The sequence below is a fragment of the Prunus mume genome, linkage group LG2, assembly GCF_029339155.1.
Source record: "Prunus mume cultivar Tortuosa linkage group LG2, ASM2933915v1, whole genome shotgun sequence".
Lineage (NCBI taxonomy): Eukaryota > Viridiplantae > Streptophyta > Magnoliopsida > Rosales > Rosaceae > Prunus > Prunus mume.
The window spans coordinates 39,954,316-39,970,240 of NC_142699.1; positions in this window are offsets into that span (position 1 = coordinate 39,954,316).

Genomic DNA, 15,925 nt, shown 5'->3' on the forward strand with positions numbered 1-15,925 from the left:
ATTAGGATTTTGCTTCTAGGAATAGACTGTTTGATTAGGATTTTGCCCCTGGTTGTAAACTTTTTGCAAAATTTGAGGGGTTCTCTTCGATTTGAGGAAAAAAGTTGGAATTATTGTTAATAAAAAAAATTAAAACAAAATTTTGATTTATTCAAGAAAATAAAGTTAATTTCAGTCTGTTGTATGAGGGATTATATAAGGATAGCAAACCCATCTCACTTTTCGCTACTTTGTTTTTGTTCTTCACTGTCACTTCATAGTTCACTTCATTCAATATCTCATCAACTAGAACAAAGATTTCCCTTTCAGAGTAAACCCTGATAACCCTTTTTGGTTCTCTACCAATTTGTTTTGTTGATCATGGCTTCTTCTTCACTGGGTTCTTTCAATCTCTCAAGTAGGAGCAAAAGAGAAAGAGATGAAGCATAAGAGACAAAGGGAAGATAGGGTATTTGACAATGGAAGATTTTAAAGACATAAATTTTTATTCTTTGTGTCCTTATGATCAACTGACATTGGTTGCCACTGTTCTTCTTTAAAAAACTGAGCAGGAGAAACAATTGAAGAAGGAGGAGCACCAGAGAAGCACCACAAGTTGCTTCTTCTTCTTCTCCAAATGCATCACCCTATTTTCATCCCTTGGTCTTGAAAGAAATCTAAAGCAAGGGATGAAAGGTTGCTGCAACACACATATTTGCAAATTTATATTGTAATATATATTGTTCACAAGAAGCAGTGGATTTACCCTACCTGCTGGATATGTAAGGTAAGTATATAACTCTACAATCAATTACAAGTAATTGCATAATCAAGATCCCTATAATTAGTCACTTTCCTGTATTAGAGTCAGTGGCTTCTTTGGCTTATCACCGCCCTGCCCCTCCCCTCCGCAAGCAAAGCGAGCGAGGAATAAAGTGAAGCTTGGAGATCGAGGACGAGAAACGAGGCAATGACAACTCCTTAGTGAAGACATCAGCAATTTGATCCAGAGAAGCCACAAAACCAACATGTAAGGCTTGAGCAACAACCTGTTCACGAACATAATGATAGTCCACATCAACATGACGATTCCGAGCATGGAAAAAGGGATTAGAAGCAAGAGAAATGGAGCTAATATTATCACTCCAAAGCTAAGGAGGAGACAAAGGTTGACGAAAGTCAACAAACAAAGAACTAAATTAGGATAAAGCACCAGCTGTGTAGGCAAGTTGATGGTATTCGACCTCCTACTTGAGCGAGAAACACCATGCATGTTTCTTAGAGCTCCCATAAACCAAATTGGAACCCAAATAAATGCACTACCCACAAATGGATTTACGATCACCAGGATCACCAGCATAATCAGCATTAGAAGAGGTCAAAGCCATAGGACTCAGGTGATAGACAAGGCCATCGGCTTAAGTGAACTTTAAACAATGGAGGATCCGTTTGATAGCAATGCAATGAAGAGTGGTAGGACTATGCATAAACTGATAGACCTGGTTAACAACAAAAGCAATACTTGGGCATGTTAAGGTGAGGTACTGAAGGGCCCCAACAACACTATGGTACTTAAGACATCCGAGAAAGGTTCATCATCCAAAAGGCTAAGACGTTGACCAAAGAGAGCAGGTGTAGACACAGGCTTGCAATCAATCATATTATTCTTCTTGAGTAAATCCAAAATATATATACTTTACAAGGAGCAGTGGATTTATCCTAGTTGTTGGATACATAAGGTAAGTGTATAACTTTACAATCAATTACAAGTAATTACATAATCAAGAACCCTATAATTAGTAACTTTCCTGTAATAGCATTATTACCAGTAACCAGAGTGTCATCAACATAAATCAACAGATAAATGACAATTGAGGCATCAATAAATATAAAGAGAGAAGAATACGCTTTGGAGGCAACAAAACCCAATGTCAGCAAATGAGAAGAAAAACATTGAAACCATGTATGAGGAGCCTGTTTAAGGCCACACTACTACAAAAGGAAAACCACGACGGGAATTCACCGTCGTGTATTCTTTTCAAATCGTCGTGGAATCCATCGACATCTTTATAATAACCAAACCACGACGGTGAATAACCGTCGTTGTTAAAACAAAAAACGTCATCAAAAATAAAACCGACATCTTTGTGCTGCAAAAAGACATAAAAAACAGTCGAGGATGAGAATAGACGACCAACTCCAACAAAAAAAACGTCGTTAAAAAGGAAACAGATGACAAATATAAATACGACGTCTTTACAATCATAATAGACGACGTTATTGACACCTACTACGTCACAACATTTCCCACAACCGTCGTAAAATAAATTTTCCACTTCGATTTTTTATGAATTATGACGTGGAAATAGATGTCGTCATTAATTACGACGTATGTATTTACTTAGACGACGTTGAAATGAATAAACAATCGGTTCCAAATAAATGAGAGCCGTATTACAGAATTTATACGTCATATTTTGAAAATAAACGACGTGGAAAAAATGATGGGGTCATTAATTACGACACAGATTTATAAGGACAACGTTGTCGTCTATATACAACGTCGGTACCATGAAAAAGACCGTCGTGTTTATAATTTATACGTCTTCATTAAAAAATTAACGTCGTCTAATTCATCTTAACGTCGTGAATTTAATGAACTTCAAATACCGTCGTGAATTCATCCTTTTCCACTTCGTTTATTAAAGAACTTACGACGTGGTAAATTCATGACGACGTCGTCTTTGTAACGCGTTCGGTTAAAATTCTCATCTTTTAGGCGTCGGTATTATGGGATTGAGTCGTGTTATTTTGAATTACATGGCGGTTCTTTATGCTTGTCCGACGTGTTATCTGGATTACTTGTTTCACAATAGCGTCGTGGTTCTTCATTGTTACTTTGCTTTAAGACGTCGGTAAATATATTGCGGTCGTTGAATGCTCCAAAACGTCGTTATTTATTAGAACAGAGCGTTTGTTTTTCATTTTTATCAAAACCGTCGTGTTTTGTAATCAGAACAGTAATTTTGTTCACGATTGTTTTGTGGCCAAAACTGTATAATGAAAGTGAAGAAATCACATTACAATATATTACAAAATTAATGTCATACACTGCTTAAAAGCATCATTCAACCCAGTATATCTTCACACCCATCTCGAATATTTTGACTCCTAACTCAACCACCACTTCATCAAATGTGTCAACATTTGGCATCCCCTAGTAAATGGCTCACACTCAATTCTCACATCACCTAAGACATCATCACCAATAACATCATTATATTCTCTATTAGGCATTGATAACACTACGACCAACCACGATGCATCGGGTCGTCAACAAAAATACTTGTTTGACTTGAGAAGCCAAAACAAATTGGTCATTCCTATGTCCAATTTTACTCAAATCTACAAGGGTAAATCCAAGTTAAATCACTACAAGACCAGAAGTATTATCAATCCAATCACACCTAAAGCTGGGATTGTAAACTTTTGGTAGTCAAGGTCCCAAATTTCTTGAATGACACCATAGAAACCCATATTTGAGAGAATTGGGTTTTTATCATAACACTAACAACTTGCATAGTATGTGCAAGTAAATAAACTCCACTATTTTGAGTTGTCCGCATCATCTTGTGCCTTGATGTTGAATTTAATACCTTTAATGAGATAGCTCCTATATAATGGCACTGCCATGTTTGGACCAGTACTAGCCACTTTAAATTTTCTGATACGCCATGATTGTCTTCCTCATTAAGTTCACTTTGAACCTGCAAATTAATCATATAACTTAATTCAATCTAACATAGAAAGAAGAAAATTAAAAGTCCAATATGTTATTCAATAACATATACCTTGAAGCGTAGCCATTGAATGAAAGTGCTATTGTGCTTATCCTGCAGCCACTTTGTTCTCTTTCTAAATTTTGGATAAGTGGTCTGGATGTGGATCATATGTTGCCTACATGACACACAAAATTCAAGTATTACGGTCCCAAACATATAAGATAAACATAAGAAATAATTTAAAATGGAAACTTAAAGAATAAAACTCATGCGTACTCGATATAAGGTAGGACTTCCTCCGTATTCTCCAAGACATATAGATGTGCTTAGTTCAGCAGTCCCGATCAACTACGCTCCTTTGTGCAACCTGATAATGGCTTTGAAACTCCCATCTTTTGGCTTGAAGGCACTCCAACTGTACTAACATCGATAAATGCTCGGTACAAAACTCTACGACTTCTTGACTATATACTGGCTCGACAATGCAACCTTCGAAATGCGATTCGAACATACCCCTTTAGCACTTTCATATATCTTTCAAACGGATACATCCATCTAAAATATACTGGCCCACAGACAACTTCTCTCACAAGATGTACTACTAGATGAACCATGATATCAAAGAATGAAGGGGAAAGTACTTCTCAAGCAAACACAAAGTAACTACTACATCTTCTTCCAACTTATCTAGCTTGGAAACATCAGCAGTCTTTGCACATATAGCATTGAAGAAGAAGCACAAGCGAGTTATTGCATACCTTGTAGGCTTCTCCAAAACAGAACGAATTGCCACAGGGAGCAATTGTTGCATTAAGGTATGACAATCATGTGATTTAAGGCCAAGAAGTCTTGAATCTTGTAAAGATACAAGATTTTTTATATTTGAAGAATAACCTTCAGGGACCTTCATACCATAGAAAGAATTGCAAACCTCTCTCTTCTCTGCTCTTGACAAATTCCAAGGCCCGGGAGGCAAACGAGTACGTCTTTCTCCATACTCGGGTTGCAAATCAGTTTTGACCCCATGTTCAATAAATCTAATCGAGCGACAATCCCATCTTTATTTTTTCCAGGGATCTCCAGCAATGTACCAATGATACTATCGCAAACATTCTTCTCAATGTGCATAACATCTAGGACATGCCTCACAGGAAGGTATTTCCAATACTCGAGATCAAAGAATATTGATTTCTTCTTCCAACAAACTCTGTCACCATCTTCAACCATATGCAGCACTTCTTCTCCGGTTAATGGCTCGGGGCGTGCCATATTCAGGTTTCCCATTAAAAGCTGCACGTTGCCTCCTATATGGATGATTGATCGGTAACCATTTTCTATGCCCAATGTAACAAATTTTGTGGCCATTTTTCAACCTGTGACTAGGTGTATCATCGCCGCATATTGGACAAGCTTTATATCCTTTAACAACACAACCAGATAAGTTTCCATAGGCGGGAAATCATTAATTGTCCACATTAATGCAGCTCTGAGTGTAAAGTATTCTCCATTATGTGCATCATACACTCCTCCAATCCCATCCCACAAAGATTTTAAATCATCAATCAAAGGCTCCAAGTAGACGTCTATATCATTTCCGGGTTGTTTAGGACCGGAAATCAATAAGGTCAACATCATGAACTTTCGTTTCATGCACAGCCATGGAGGGAGATTATATGTAACTAAGATAACTGGCCAGCAACTATATACGCTACTTAGAGAACTGTGGGGATTGAATCCATCAGATGACAGAGCCAATCTCAAGTTTCTCGGCTCATTACCAAACTCGGGCCATTTATCATCAAGAAGTTTCCAAGACGGGGAATCCGCTGGATGAGACATATAACCGTCAATTGATTTTCTAGCAGCATGCCAAGTCAAACTCTTAGCGGTCTCATGTGATCGAAACATCCTTTTAAACCTTGGAATTGGAGGAAAATACCACACCACCTTCGCTGGCACACCCTCTTTCAAGATTGAATCTTTGCCTTCCTTCCACCTTGAGATACCACAATTAGGACAATGAGTTAAATCCTCATACTCCTTCCTATACAAGATGCAATCATTGGGGCATGCGTGCATTTTCTCATAACTCAGCCTCAATGCACACAAAGTCTTTTTGCCTCATACATAGAGGCGGTATTGTATTTCCTTCTGAAGCAAATCGCCTTGAAGTATCAATAATTCAGCAAAACAGCCATCACTCATCCCATATTTTGCCTTCAAATTATACAACTTCACTAATGCCGATAACCGTGTACTTTCTACAACAGGGTACAATGGTTGATCTCCATCCCCAATCACATTGGCAAACTCATAAGGATCAGATCCAAAATCACCAAAATCATTATCATCCATCTCTATTTCTTGGACACAAAACTGTACCTACTATGGTCATCATCTTCTTCAACATTTCTACTAGCATTAGTAAATTTGCTTTAAGGTTCTCAGTGAAATGTCCAATTCTTATAGCTTTGGTCAACTCCATTAAAGTATAAGTGATCCCTTATAATTCCAACCCCAAACAATTTCAAATTAACACATTTAACACATGGACAGCGGATATGTGTGGTAGTTAGAAGATTTTCTACAGAAAAGTTCAAAAATGCTTCCACCCTAACTCATATGCCTTGATCTTCTATCCGAGTGCATCCATGACTTATCCATCTCCGACACTATACCTATTATATAGGCGGCGGATTTTACGTGTCTAATTATAACTCTGACGAGGTACATAACACCGTCGTGTATAAATATAAAACGCGGTTTAAAGTAAAACCGTGCGTCGTATCTAAAACACGTCGATATCAGGTTTATTTTCAAGATCCCAAAACCCTATTAAGAACACAACATAGACATGAAACCAAGCAAGAAACCAACATATACTAAGCATGAAAACAATAAATTCATTCCCAATTCAACATAACAGAGTGATTAAAAGATCCGACAAAATGAAATCCATTCCCAATTCAACATAACAGAGAGTGATCAAGAAAACATTAAACAGAAAATCCATGAACCCATACCTCCAACAACATTATTAACAGATCGCAAAACAAATACCTAAAACCCTTTAACAAAACAACGTAATATATCATTCAATGAATTTACAAGGGGAAGAGAGGGTTTGTACTTACAGGTTGGCAGAGCTCACAGATTATGACCAAATTGGATTTGACACAGCCTGGCCCAACTTTGAATTAGAGATGAAGTGAGAGAGCGAAATGTTATGTTGCGCGAAATCTGACAATTTTAGGGTTCGGGTTAGAAGTATAAAAATAAGAGCCAAATCTGAAAATTTTAGGTCCCGCGAATATTTTAAGAAAGCGCGCTTTTTAAAACATCGACCGAAAAAACACGCGTCGTTAAAATTTAACATTAAACATGACGCTTATTACATTAAGGACGTCGTGGTAAAACTATGTACCACGCAAAATCAAAAAAGGCGTTAAAACTATGAAAAACCACGGCGGGGTTAATTAACTACCGACGTAGTAAACAATAATAAACGACTCACGTGTAAACAAAACGTCGTTTAAAAGAGAAACGACGTCGGATTTTTCACCATACGACGTAAACTCCATATTCCACGACTCAATCACCGTCGTTAAAAGTAATACCCTAAACTTTAAAACCCTAAATTATATATTTGTAAAATTTAATTTTATAAAATTGTTTATGGTTTTACATCCTAATAAATAACAAACATAAACCCTAAACCCCAAAAATTATACTTTAACCATAAACCTAATAAACAACAACCTAATCCCCAAACCCTAGACCCTAAACCATCAAACTATGTAAGTGATGCTATGACTCATCAAAACAATTTTATTTAGGTTGGACATTTTAATCTTTTATTACACAAACTGCATTTTTTTGGGTTTTAGGGGGAAGAAAATATATCAATGACTTCATAGGAGTTGAAGTTGAATTTTTTGAATTTATTTTAAATTTATTTTTAAAATTTTGAATTAAAAATAATAAAAATTCTTATGTCAACAACAAACCACGGCGGGGTTAATTAACTACCGACGTTGTAAACAATAATAAACGACTCACGTGTAAACAAAACGTCGTTTAAAAGAGAAACGACGTCGGATTTTTCACCATACGACGTAAACTCCATATTCCACGACTCAATCACCGTCGTTAAAAGTAATACCCTAAACTTTAAAACCCTAAATTATATATTTGTAAAATTTAATTTTATAAAATTGTTTATGGTTTTACATCCTAAAATAACAAACATAAACCCTAAACCCCAAAATTATACTTTAACCATAAACCTAATAAATAACAACCTAATCCCCAAACCCTAGACCTAAATCATCAAACTATGTAAGTGATGCTATGACTCATCAAAACAATTTTATTTAGGTTGGACATTTTAATCTTTTATTACACAAACTGCATTTTTTTGGGTTTTAGGGGGAAGAAAATATATCAATGACTTCATAGGAGTTGAAGTTGAATTTTTTGAATTTATTTTAAATTTATTTTTAAAATTTTGAATTAAAAATAATAAAATATTCTTATATCAACAACAAACCACGACGTTGTAAATAATAATAAACGACTCACATGTAAAAAGGACGTCGTTTAAAAGAGAAACCATGGCGGATGTTTCACCATCAGACGTAAAATACATATTCAACGACCTAATCACCGTCGTTATAAGGTATTAACCTAAACCCTAATAAACGACTTACTTGTTCAAAAGCACGTCGTTTAAAAGCGAAACCATGGCGAAATTGTCATCAAAACGACGTCTTATGTACGTCCCATCACGTCTAAATATCATTTTACGTCGGTTTTTTACATAATTATGTCGTTGGAAAGTTATTACACGTCGGTTACGCAATTTGTTTTTTCTTTTATATTATGAAAACCTCAACAAATTTTCAGGGAAAAAAAGGATGTATATTATAGACAAAATTTGGACATTATATATTATAGACAAAATTAGTACATATAAAAATATCAAGTGTTCCAAAAATCCTCTAATCCATATGAAGGCAAACAAACTCTGCCCATTCTTTCCTGACTTCATCAATGGCTGCTTGGGGGTATGGCGCTTGATCTTTTCCCTTGGCAAACTGCAATCCATAAACAATGATTATTAAGCTTTACAAAATAAAAAGAAATTCAGACACAGACGACGTTTTTTCATAACCGACGTAGTATATCGATTCAACGACGGTAATTTTAAATGACCGTCGTTGATAATACAAAAAACCACAAAAAATGTTTCTGAAAATTTTATTCTTACCTTCTTCTCAAACTCCAAGGAAGGATCCATGATGATGTCCCTCATGAAGCGCATCACATAATACCCGCATTCGACAACTGGGTTGCTTTGGTGTGCTGGCGAGTTTTCAGTTGGTGCTTTACGGCCTGAGTGCGCCTATGTGGGAATTATAAATTTTAAAGCACTGCTCATGATGTTTTTGCCTCCTCATCAACCACGATTTCCAGGCAGGATCCAGAAAATAGACGGTTTCCCTCTTTGCCCTCACAATCAAAAGACCCAATGACGGCTGCACAAAAATAAAATAAAAAGCGGCGGTTAATATAAAAGTCAGCACGGAGAAAGCGGCGTTTATTTATAAAAACCGGCGTATTATATAGTTTCACACGACGTAATAACTTAATCATCGAGCGTCATTATAAATTTATCACGACGATAATTAACTACCGGCGTGGTTAGTTGTTTCAAGCGACTCAATAAATAAATAACCGACGTGGTTAGATGTTTCAAGCGACACGAATTAGTTAAGCGTTTTATAAGTGGTCAATTAGTGAAAATCATACAAACAAAATCCTTTTAAGGAGACTAACCCTGGATTGTAAGGCATCATGAAAATCTGTTCACCATCTGTTTTGAAGTCGATGGCTACAATTGATCATCGGCTTAGTGACCCGGTTGGCACTAACTTGAGCGAGGTCGATAAAGCCAACCATGCTGCACATATTTGCTTCTCTCAAAACATCATATAAGCACCTAAATATATAAAACAAACAGCGGTTATTTATACACAAGCGGCGTATTATACAATTTCACACGGCGAAATGAAATAGAAACAGACGTGATAACTAATTTATCACGGCGGTAAAAAAACGGCGTGGTTAGTGGTTTAAAGCGACGTAATAATTAAACAACCGGCGTCTTATGATATAATGTTTGATATTTGATTAGGACAAACCTCATATATACTGCAACCACAGTAGCCCCAATTTCTTCCATGCAAACTGTGTAATATCTTCATGCAAGACGAAGGTACTTCGATCTGCACCAAACACCTCCTTCTCAATGTTGAAGGTCATGATCTTCTCCTGAGGCTTTAGTGTCGTTTCCACATAACGACAAAGGGATCTAAGGAAGATGGCACCTCCACATTCGAATAATCAACTACTTGACTTACCCTGTTTAAAGAAATAAAGCAAAATAAAATGACGTGGTAATTCATTAAAAACGACGGTTTAAATTAAAAAACGTCGTCTTATTATAATTTAAACGACGATAATTAAATACCGTCGTTTTAGATAACTATCGACGTCGTAGAAAATAAATTCCGACATCTAATGTGAAAACAAACGACGGTTTAAAGAAAAATATCGACGTCTGAAATGTGAAAAACAAATTAAAAAGGCAAAGTTATGAGAATATACCTCCTCGTCATGCTTTTCTTCTTCTTGTTTTTCTTCTTTCTTCTCTTCATCATTTGTGTCTTCCTTTTGGCCTTCATCTTTTTTCTCTTTTTTTTCTTCCTTCTTCCCTTCATCTTTGTTTTCTCCTTTCTTCTCTTCATCTTGATTATCTAAAGCCCCAGATTTCTGTTTTAAATAATAAAGAAATATATATATATAAGACAGATTGTACAGAGAGTAAAAAAATTAAACCAAAACGTCGTGGTAAGGCATAACCTAAGACGGTATGTAAGAATTATGGACGTCTTAAAATTATTAAACGATGGTAAATAATAAACGTCGTGGTAATTGTATATTACGTCGTTAAGGACTAAAACCGTCGTCTAAAAACCACAAAGTACGACGTCTAGTGGCGTGTAAAACAAGTAAACTAAATACAATGTGATATTTAAATAAACACGACGGTTATTTATAAAATCGTCGTGGTATGTTTTTAAAGCACGACGGTTTATTCATAAGACGTCTAATGTAATAAAAACAGAGAATTCAAAGTTCAGTTATGTTACCGTTTCTTCCTACTGTTCCCCATTTTGGCAGTATCATCCTCTAAATGTTGGGATCTCCCTTCAGCCCCAGAACAACTTGCTTTATCAGACATTGGATTTATGGGACTTTGCTGTAGACCTTGGTTTTGAGAGGGGCTAGTTTTCGGTTTAAGCATGCTTGGATCAAAATTGGGGATGAGGTGGGAAAGCTGACTTAGTAAATGTTCCCTCTCAGCCTCTACTAATTGTTTGGTTCTAGCTTCCATCTTCTTAGTCTCCTCTTGAAGGACAAGTCTTACACTTTCCTTCAATTGATCAGCAAACTTTACCCTCTGTGGTCTAGGTAAATTGAAGAATTGCCTAGGGGAAATCCCAGCACCTACCCCTCTTACTCTCCCTGGATGCTCGGGACCCAAAGCCAAGGTCAAGACATCATTCTTGCCATTACACTCGGGACTGCCTTCAGCCACTTGTTTTTGCAATTCATCCTAAAACAAAGACATACAAAAAAGTCAGCACAAGAAAACACACGACGGTTATTTATAAACAAACGACGCAGTATATAATTTCACACGACGCACCAAAATAGAAATCGACGTTATAATATATTTATAACGACGTTAATTAAAACCGACGTGGTTAGATGTTTAAAACGACGCAATAAATAAACCACCGACGTCTTTTGCTTTAATTACGAAAACAGAGTTGTGATTCCAGTTTTAGATCTTTCACGACGTTTTTGAAAACATTTCGACGTAGTAATAACATTAAAACGACGAAAAAATTAACCACCGACGTCTTATCTATAATTACAGAAAACAAAGTTGTGATTCCAGTTTTAGATCTTTCACGACGGTTTTTAAAATATTTCGACGTAGTAAAATCATTGACACGACGAAAAAATATAACATAAGACGTAATAAGAATTATATATACACAGTTTAATAAAATTTTAAAACAGAGTGTGTAGGCTTACAATTAATTTTGCTTTCTCTGCCACCTTTGGATCTGGGATGTTACCATGTTTGTCCTGTCTAGCTTTCTTCCATAAGGTAGATCGATCAATTTCTACCCTGCATGGTTTCCTCCAATTGATCCTCCAAACCAGCATATCCTTTTCGAGACAATCGATGATTGTACTCAAGTTTCTCCTAATCTGTGAATGTTGAGAATGCACGGACTCAAATTCTTTGGATAACCTTGAAGCTACAAAGGCATCCCATTCTGCTTTCTATGAATTTATATACTTGAGTTGGCTTAATTTCTCCCTCTCCTTGATGTATGGAAGGATATAATGCCTCGTCAGTGTAGACTTGAAATCCTTCCATTTCTTGGCAGCAGAAGATAACACCGAGGTCTTGCCCCCTTGACCTACCACAAAAGCCATGTCAACGGCTTCCCAAATCTGCTCCTTTATATCATTGGGGATTTCAGCCCATTTCTTGTCCACAAGTGGGACTCTGGAGCGTGCCAACACACCAATGTAGGACTGCATCTCAGTATGTGCAGGGCCACATCCTTTCCCCCTTTTATTGTACTCAACAACTGGCTTGATTTTCTGCAATTTTCTCTTCACAACACGAGGCATTGTGCTCATACCTCGACCTGACTTTGAATCCTCAGAAATTGTTGTCGGGCTGCTTGGTTCTGTCTCAGCAGATGAAACAAACTTCATCTTCTTCAAGGGCTTGTCTTGAGGAGTTACCATTCCAAGCTCCTTACCTCCATTTTTTTTGGAGCCAGAGTACTTACTTTGGTCTTGAGAAACCATGGTTCTGAGAATAAACAAACACTGCAAGTGAAAATATTTCGGAAAAAATTAGAACACAAACGACGGTTATTTATAAACTACGACGTATGATAAGATGTTACACGACGTAATAACATAACATCAGACGTAATAAATGTTTAAAGAAGAAACAATATAAATGTTTAAACAACGTGAAACAATATTAAATAAGACGTAATAAGAACTTATTACGGCGATATTTACACGACGTCGTGATATTCATATTAACACGACGTAAATATTAATATACCGTCGTGTTATGGATATTCACACGATGTGAATAATAAGCTACCGTCGTATTTATAAGAAACCAAAAACATTTTTCTTTCTCTGCATGTTTGATTGCAGGTTTAATTTCTCTGAAACATGGTTTTTGTTTTTCCTAATTTGATAAAATACAAAGAAAAAAAGCTTTGGCATCTTTTTATAGACGACGGTATCTTAAAACAACGTCGTGGTATGAACATTCACACGGCGTCAATAATAAGATACCGTCGTCTATATAAGATACCAAACCCTACTTTCTTTCTCTCTGTATTTTATCAAATTAGGAAAAACGAAAACCATGGTTCAGAGAAATCAAACCTGCAACTAAACAAGCAAATAAAAATTTGACCATCATTTTAAAAACAACTTAGATCAATTTTAAGACGACGCTAGGACGACTGACGAACCGTCGTGGTCTACATATTTAACCACGTAAATACAAAGCTACCGTCGTCTTATTTAGTTGAATTAGTTGTGTTCAAAGTTGAAACTTTCCCTCTCTTTCTGTGTATTTTATCAAACTTGAAAGAATAAAAATGATTTTCACCGGAAAAAAGGTAAAAAGATTTTCAAAACAAAAACAGTATGAGCATGCAAAATAGCAACAAAAATAGTGAGAAATGAAAGCTTACCTTTATGCGTGCAATGAAAGCTTTCTCTCGGATTTTGGTGTTTAAGTTCAGAGGCGATGACGAAGACAAGAGGAAGACGATAGGATACTCAGCGGTGCTCGACAAGGAAAAAAGAAAAGTTTTCTCCCGGGAGATAGAAATTTTTCTCGGGTTTGAAACAGGCATGTATAAGTCGGTAGACGAAAAGTTGTATATGTATACAAACCGTTTCATAGTAATAAGACGGCGGTTTACATATAACGACGACGTATTAATAGACAAACTACGACGTTAATTTGAACTTATGACGTGGTACATAATAATGACAGTAGTGTTGTAGGTACCGCCGTAGTAAACTCCTAAATAAAAGTCGATAACTCAATATCTCGCGTCATGGTAGAAATATTTAACACGACGGTTGTTTTAAATTTACGACGTATATGTTTATAATATACGTCGTTTTATTGTAATATACCGACGTGGATAACACTAAACTAAAACGACGTATTATTTTTTTCGCGACGTGGATTCGTTTTTACACGTCGTTATGTGTAATATAACCGACGTGGATTTTATTTTTTTATTATAAATATAATTTTTTTCTCCTTTTTCTTATAGTTTATTTTTCAAAAACATGCCTTATACATATAGTTTTTTCCGAGGAAATTAATGTTCTAGAATTTATAAAGTTTCTTTTCTAGGTGACTGATTTAAATCAAATAAAAATATAAAACAACGACTGTTTTTGTTATACCGTCGTTGTTTCTTGTAAATCTTAAGTAAGAAGAAAACGAGCGTAATGTATTTGTTACCGACGAGGATTATTTTTGTTAAACGTCGTTATGTGTAATATAACCGACGTGGATTTGGTTTTTTAATTATAAATAGGGTTTTTTTCCACGGGTTCTTTCAGTTTTAGTATTCGATTAGGGTTTCAACTTCTTCTTGCCCCTTTCTCTGTCTCCACCTCATCTCTTGGGAGGCAATTGTTTTTCGTGTTTTGTTATCTGTGGCTGATTGGAAATCGATTGCAAATCACCAATTTTCAATAAATTGTCTCACTGATTAAATCATGTGGCTGCCGTCGTGAAGTTTTAGGAGGCAATTGTTTGGATGTGAATGTGTGTGTGCGTTGTGTAGATACACAAACGCACACGCATGATCACTTCCAAAATTGTCTCTCTGATTGCAAATCTGAGGTCGTCCAAATTTCAGATGCAATTTTGGATGTTAATGTGTATGTGCGTTTGTGTATCTCAAAGACACAAATACACATACATCATTAACCTCTAAAATATTGTCTTCGTAAGATTATGATGAGCAATGAGTTCCATCTTGTAAGATTTCCTAACCTTGCGATCTCGAATAATCGATTATGTCGGCGGTTTTCTATATAAACCGTCGTGGTTATTTCAATTCTTGTCGTTAAGTAGATCTACCGACGAGGATAACAAAATCCAAGAAATAAATTGTTAAAAACAATTCTTATTCAGACGACGGTTTAAATATAATGTATGACGTATAAAGTGGACAAATACGACGTTAAATTCTATAATACGTCGTTATATGAAAACCCCAACTTGGTAAGAATTAAAGATGTCGCGTAGAAATACGAGAAAGACGTCGATTATATTTACCTTTGCGTAGTTGTACATTAATTTAATACGGCGGTGTTTTGTATTTTACCGCGTGGATTTATTTGTAATTATACGGCGCCTTATACGAAAACTTGGTCGTGTTAATTTCGGGTAAAAACGATTTTTTTTGAAACCGTCGTCTTTACTTTCTACGTCGTCGGTTCATAACTTCCGCCGTTATTTGTTGGCTTCGATTTTACCTCTTGAAAAACCTATTTCAATAAGACGTCGGTTTTTAAATTAAGTACGTCGTGTTTTATGAACAGCCATTTGAAACTCCATTTTTTAGTTGTCTAATGTGTTATTACACGGCGGTTTTATAAAACCGTCGTCTTTTAAAAAACAACGACGGTTTTCACTTAGACCGTCGTGTTTTTCTGGTCGTCTTTTTCACTTTTTGTAGTAGTGCCATAAAAGGATTTGTTAAGGCGACAAACATAATCAGGTTTATAAGGATCAATAAAACCAGATGGCTGACGCATATACACCTCCTTTGTCAAAGAACCATGTAGAAAACCATTTTGAACATCCAGCTGACGAATAGACACTCAAAATAATTATGGTTTAAAACTGATATATTTATTCTTCTCTCAAGGAGGAATATATATACTACATATAGAGTGGTTACAAATAGGAAATATGTACAAAATCTCCTAATTCTACTCAA